The sequence below is a fragment of the Toxorhynchites rutilus genome, chromosome 1, assembly GCF_029784135.1.
Source record: "Toxorhynchites rutilus septentrionalis strain SRP chromosome 1, ASM2978413v1, whole genome shotgun sequence".
Lineage (NCBI taxonomy): Eukaryota > Metazoa > Arthropoda > Insecta > Diptera > Culicidae > Toxorhynchites > Toxorhynchites rutilus.
In genome coordinates this window covers 178,057,573-178,064,071 of record NC_073744.1, presented here as the reverse complement: position 1 = coordinate 178,064,071, position 6,499 = coordinate 178,057,573, and the positions used below count along the sequence as shown (strand labels likewise).

General features: G+C 37.2%; 1 protein-coding gene across 3 annotated transcripts in view; it reads left to right on the top strand.

Moving 5' to 3' along the window:
• LOC129777267 (actin nucleation-promoting factor WASL-like) overlaps window positions 1-6,499 on the top strand; it is a 39,881-nt gene that overhangs the window by 21,597 nt on the left and 11,785 nt on the right. The gene's annotated exons all lie outside the window — the stretch shown is intronic.

The window sequence follows — 6,499 nt, the reverse complement described above, 5'->3', positions numbered from 1 at the left end:
GGTAAATAGTTCTACTGAAACTTTCTATGAATCAAATGGAAGCGAAATAATTAGGTTGATTGGATTGTTATTGGGAATATATTTTTAAAAACGATAGAAACTTTGAAAGCAAACCAAAATCGCTTTATTTAGTGTTGCAATGTCATTCGTCTACAACGCATATACACATCAAACAAGTCAAGTAAAGATCTATAGATATCAGTACATGCTTCCTACTTTTTTTTTCTTTTCCTGAAATTCTTTTCAATTGATAAAAACATCTATGCATATGAAATTGTTCAGTTAGTTTTTGTGCGCTCTCTAGAATTTCGGCACTGATGGAGCTCATATTATGATACAATATACAATTCACTTCAAGGATTGTTGTTGCTACTGCCAACACCTCAGGTAGCCTTAAGGTCCAGGTCCAGATGGAATAAGCACACTTCTGAAATAAAGGCTGTGAACGTAAATTAACTTACTAGTATGTATTATATATACCAGAAATCTATCTTTGTATGTACAGGTAAACTTCGATATAACGTACATTTCACTTTCAAAATTGTACGTTGTACCAAATTGTACGTTATATCGAAGCATAATAAAGTACTCACAAACGTAGTCTATAATACATTATTGTGTTGCTGTTTTAGTACAGTTAATGAATAACTTCAATCAGAAAACGAAGCCAGCCTTTCTCATGATGTTTCCCTTCGTACTGTTGATTAAAACTTGATTCATTTAGAATCCGGAATTACAAAACCAGCTGTATTTCGGGATTGATTGAAGGTACAAAACTTTTTTTAGCATCACAATACAGATAATTCATTGTTCTATCAGAAAAAAAAAATTGAAAACAAAATTTCTTTACACTTTGGAAATGTGTACGTTATATCGAGGTAAAATATACGTTATATCGAGTGACGTTATATCGAGGGTACGTTATAACGAGGGTACGTTATATCGAAGTTTCCCTGTATGTTCGGAATTGTGTGGTTTATATTCGATTGTGGATTGTTGAACTGTATATTGCGCGTTTCCGTGTTGACTAGCCAGATAGCCTTTACATCTTCGCAGATAATAGAAAAACAAAGTATTACTAGTATTTCAAAATTAAACTCATATGAAACATATGCTTTGTTTTGATATTCATTTAAAATTGGACGGTTTCTGTCCACGTGGTATGAGGACAGCCCCTTATTGTTTAATTATTCATCAAAGTTTTTCTCTGGTTTTGACCCATTCTCACCCCCATTGTAGCTCCAAATCTTTCCGCTGAACATTTTTCAAACTTATTTCTTTTAGTTGGTACTACTGTCAGTATTCTTAATGTCAATTTTGAGCGCGTTTGGTTTTTTTACAGCATCATTGAGAACAAACTTTTTTTTGTTCGGCGGTTTTTGATATAAACGAATTTCATGCCAACTCGCCTGGTCATTGGCAGCGCCATCTCAGATTGAAGTGAAACGTTGTGGGTGTAAAAACATCGGTTATTTATACTTATTTGCATACTTGAAATCTAAAAAAAATAAGACTACTTTTCGAAAAGGGACAATGTTTTTTCTTTTAATTTTTTACAGAAATTTATAACTATAAACCTATAATACCTACACAATTCTGGTCAAAGATGAAATGTAGAAAATGGTTTGAATAAAAATTATAGGAGGTTGTGTTCAAGACACGACCGCATTGTTGATGTGAAACTACGCTGTTGTTTAATGCAAGTCGCTTGTTTATAACTGCGGATATTATTTTATAATGCGACGAAAATTTTGAAATAACCATTCTACCAGTTTGGTCGCCCTGAAATGTTTTTTTTTATTGTAGAATTATTTAACTATAATTGTTTGATGATTCATACTTGTGTTCGCAGAACAATACATGCTCGAGATAAGCGCAGCTGTCATCCTTAGTGGAGGCAGAGCTGCAATCCATCACCGTCAATGTCACAAAAAAGCTTTTTATTTAGAGTTAATCATTACCAGAACTATTGAAGTTTAGTTAATAAACGTGAGATGATCACACAAATTAAAAATTCAACTCGATGTGGTAATTACTGCTGATGGTCCTGATTTCCACCTTCAGGTTCGCGGGCGTTGTGAAGTTCATTATATCATTGCGTAGTCGTTTCGCGCCCGATTGGTAGTTTCCGCAGCAGACACATGATGCGAGTTTTCTTACTGGCCTGGAAGGACCGTAGAACATGTGGGAAGTCTCCCTGGGAGCAAAGATTAATCAGATGCGTAACTTGCGTTTTGTGGCAGTCCAGTTTGGACAGCTGGCGCGGTCGGTAGCGGTCAACCCAGAGAGACATAGTACACAAAACTATTTGATGTATAATGTATACAAAAATACTTGGTGACTTGTCATTTTCGTGTTGGCATTTGTCAGAGTAAATGTCATCATCTCCAGAGATGCCAGATGATTTTTTGTGAAAGCCTTCGACAAAAAACTGAAATGTTGATGTGTATAAATGGCAGATATTTTTGTAACCGCGAGAATAGCAAAGTAATGTATGAAAAAAGGGGTTGTTAGCGCAGGGAATCAAGTCATAAAGAGTAGAAATACCATATCCCTGCAGTCTGCAACTGAAAATATAAGTCTGCAACAGAATAGACAGGACACTAAATATCAGTAAAATTGCGAACATGTCTGCTGATTTAGTATCCTTACAATGATGAGAAACAAATTTGGTAAAAAAATCGAAGTCGAACGGGTTACAAAATGCATCATTTTGCTAATTTCAAACCCGATCGGGAGCCGGAATAGAGGGGATACGCAAGGCGTGTTATTCCACGAACTAAGTACTAATACAAATGACACGTGTATTACTACGTATAGTCGGCGAAGTGCCGCTAAAAACGTTAAGGCCGTCTGAAAAGTTGAAAAGAAAATACATGCCTGAAAACACAATATTCTTCAAATTGTATTTAAAATGAAACTGTATATTCACATCTGGCATCCCTAGTCACGAAGAACGAACACAAAGAGGCGAATGTTGTGAATATCGCCAAACACCAAACCCTCAGCTAGACTTTTGAGTGTCGCACTATTCTGACATTTCAGCGACAGGACACTCACCAAGGAGCTCGGATTTCTACTGTCAAGTAGAAGCTCACCATGTGTTAGTGTTGTGATAATACTCTTCTCACACTATTGGACTGGCTTTGGGATGGTCACCAAAGATAATCGTAGCACAAAATTTGTTGATTATCTTTGTGTGAGTACCATCACTTGATTCTCACGACAAATCGCAGCTCTGAGTGGAGGCTACTGGCAATCGAAACCAAATCACATACAAAATTGACTTTTTCTTTCTAGGTGACTAATTAAACGAAATAAACTCTATCTGTTAATCTCCATAACCTCGGAAAGAGTAGCACTGCTTCATTATGATCAAGATTAGCGCAAATGCAATCCTAATTGAAAGCAGTTTTGCGACTGGCACGCGAGCCCAAATAAAGTAATAACTTAATATAACTTATTGAATAACTTGGTATTCCCCAAATTATTTTTTGGTGCACAACCTTAACAGCTTCTTCGCCATAGCGTCAGTTCAATACATTGATGACAGAAAACAAACAATGTTAACTGCTTGGAAAAAGGCTGAATATTTGCCTCAGCAGAGATTCACTACTAATACCCTACCGTTAATATTTCCCCTCCCGCTATCTCTCCTCCTTTTTTATATTTATCATTATGACTGCATAATTTGCAACACCAAACAATCGTCAATCATAGCCTAGTCTAGCCATGGATAGCCTAGCTTGATGATTCCCCACACAATTGTGTAGCTCAGGACCTTACTGTAATGGCGTCAGTTTGATGCAATGATTGCAACGCCAGAGACATCAGCGAGTGAGTAATTTGGTCGCGTCCACAGCTCAATCCGGAACGAAGACATGTGATGACGCAAAACAAGGAAGAACAAGCGATGTTCATTGCTTTGAATACAGAACGATACTGAGAGTTTGCCTTCTTTCCTTGCTTGGGACTTTAAACTTCTTCAGTTCATTCGTCGCTAACCTTCAAAAAGGCCATTGGTGAACTTTACTTTATACATCATATTACTCCTCCACCCCCATTGCCTTGAGAAAGGCAATCGATCCCTCGCCTTCCAGCTCGCCCAGCAACGATGTTGTTCAGTCGATTTACTCAATGAAGAATGAAGGATTGTCGTTCGTTCGTTCGTTGTTGAATTATAGAGGCTCTAAACTCATAGAGTTCATTCGCCTTTACGAAGGTTTGTCTCAGCGAGGTCCACTGTTTAAACTCTAGGCAAATATTCCCCTTCGTTCTTCTTCTGTTCCTTTGGGAAAAGTCGGGAATCAAAATCCATCGGGAAAAATGCGGTAAAAAGTCGGGAATTGTTTCGTGACGTCGGGATTTTTTTGTTCAGTGTTTTTTTTGGCGTTCTAAAATTTTAATGCATGTGTTTTAGCATGTTACGAACTTCAGCGCGAATCTGCGTTTTCAAAGAAATCAAAGTAATTCAATGTTCCACGGATGGCCCAGCAGTAAACTGGAAAATCTTTAAGGATTTTACAAGCATTGGAAGCTGTGGACTCCATATGGTTCATAATTCTTCCAAGGAGGGGCTGCATCCCTCTGAAAAGTGCAGATTACACGGTCGTAACGGGTTCAACTGTATTTCCGTTGAAGGTTTGTGATGTTCGCTGAGTGGAGAACGAACGTGTTGCGGGACGTGCAGCTTAAATGCTACCCAACCTCAGACGGTTTGTCGGCGAGGCAAAGAATTCTCCTCTTGTTTCTTTGCCTCGCCTAAGATTAAGAAAAGCCATCCAAACTTTAAACGGAGTTTTGCAGTTTTCCGATTAAAGGTGTTCGAGATTATCGTCAATGCCGTGGATGAAAGGCTGCTGGGACCGAAATTTACTTTTTGTATTACGGCAGCATCGACAGTTGAATCGTTTTTGCATGAATATCAGACAGAGGTACCGATGATTCCTTGCTTTGTGATTGCCTAAGTTGTTATGGACAAAATTATGTCCGATGTTATGTCCGAACGACTAAAAGTGGAATCCGAATCACTTGTTGAACTTGAACTCACAGAAACCAATCTACTGCTACCTGGAAGAATTGCAAGTATTGGAAGTCTTTATGGGACGCAGTTTAAAGAAAAAGGAGTTAGATTCAGGGTAATTAAAAAGTGCAACTTGCTTCGTGTTATTTACTTTATCTCGTCTTTTCTGCTCTTCTGCTTCTGTTTTTGATAAGCATTTTTGTTCAACGTTATTTTAACAAGACAGGTTTTCTGTGTAATTTTATTTGTGATAGTTGATGAAACAATTAAGCGCGGGTTATTACTTTAAATAAAAACCTGAACAATTCTACATAACTCACTGAATCACGTAATGAGCTTTAAAACATGATTGCTTAATCTTTTCATTCTGATTGTTCAGGTATGCTGATGAGATTTGATTCAAATAACTTACTTACTTAATTTGACTTACATCTTACATTCATTGTAGAATTCCGATTGCATAGAAAAGTCGCATTATAGATTTTTGGTTCAACTCAGGAACTGATCACAGACGGTATCCGAGACATGCTCAAAATATGTTTGGATGTGATCAATGATGTTCTGGCCTGTTATTCGGATAAATTAAAGTTTTTGAATTCTAAGTAAGTAGAGGTGGGGTGGATCTGACATGTTTTAAAGCGCTTCAGGTCCCAGGTGCATATATCCCAGAAACAATGCCGATAAAAAGTTGACGTCTTCGAAAAATATTTTCATATTTTAATAAGATCTAAAACTTTGTCGAATACATTATATCGCTATCTTGACTGTACACATAATTAGAATGCGTTATAATTCTTTCAATGAAAACATGAAAAAGTTTCTCCATGTAAAAGTGCCCATCTTCCGATGCATGGGTGACATGTTGGTAATTGTATGGGCTACTCATATATTTTTTTGAGAATTACAAAAATACGTTCTTGAGAAAATAAATTTCAAACTTTAAAATATTTTTCTTCAGTGTAATTTTAATTATTTGACCAGAATTTTGTAGGTACTTTTGTTTTTGAATTATATTTTTTTGTGATAAATCAAGAAAAAAAATTCTTTGCAAAAAGTAGTCTAATTCATTTTTGGAGATTTCAAGTACGCAAAGTTGCTTAAATCACCGATGTCTTTATACCCACAACGTTCTACTGCAATCTGAGTCACATACATCCGGGTCTCGATTGTTGGGACCTCAATAAAGACGCCCTAGTTGGCCGGAAGAGTCGTGGTGTCCAAGATATTACAGAAATAAATATGCAACATTCACGCGGTAAGTGCTAAATCGGCTTTGACCATCTCGGCTGATAAAATGTCGATCCCTGGGGCTATGTTGGATTTCATACGTCAGATTAATCGGATAACTATTGACCACTCGCGTCCTTTACAGTCATCTTTGTATTTATCCTGGCTTCTTTCAGGCATCGTGAAATATCATAAAGGAGACGGATGTCACCTGTTGCGACGGCTCTTTCCCCTTCGCTGGCAAGGGAA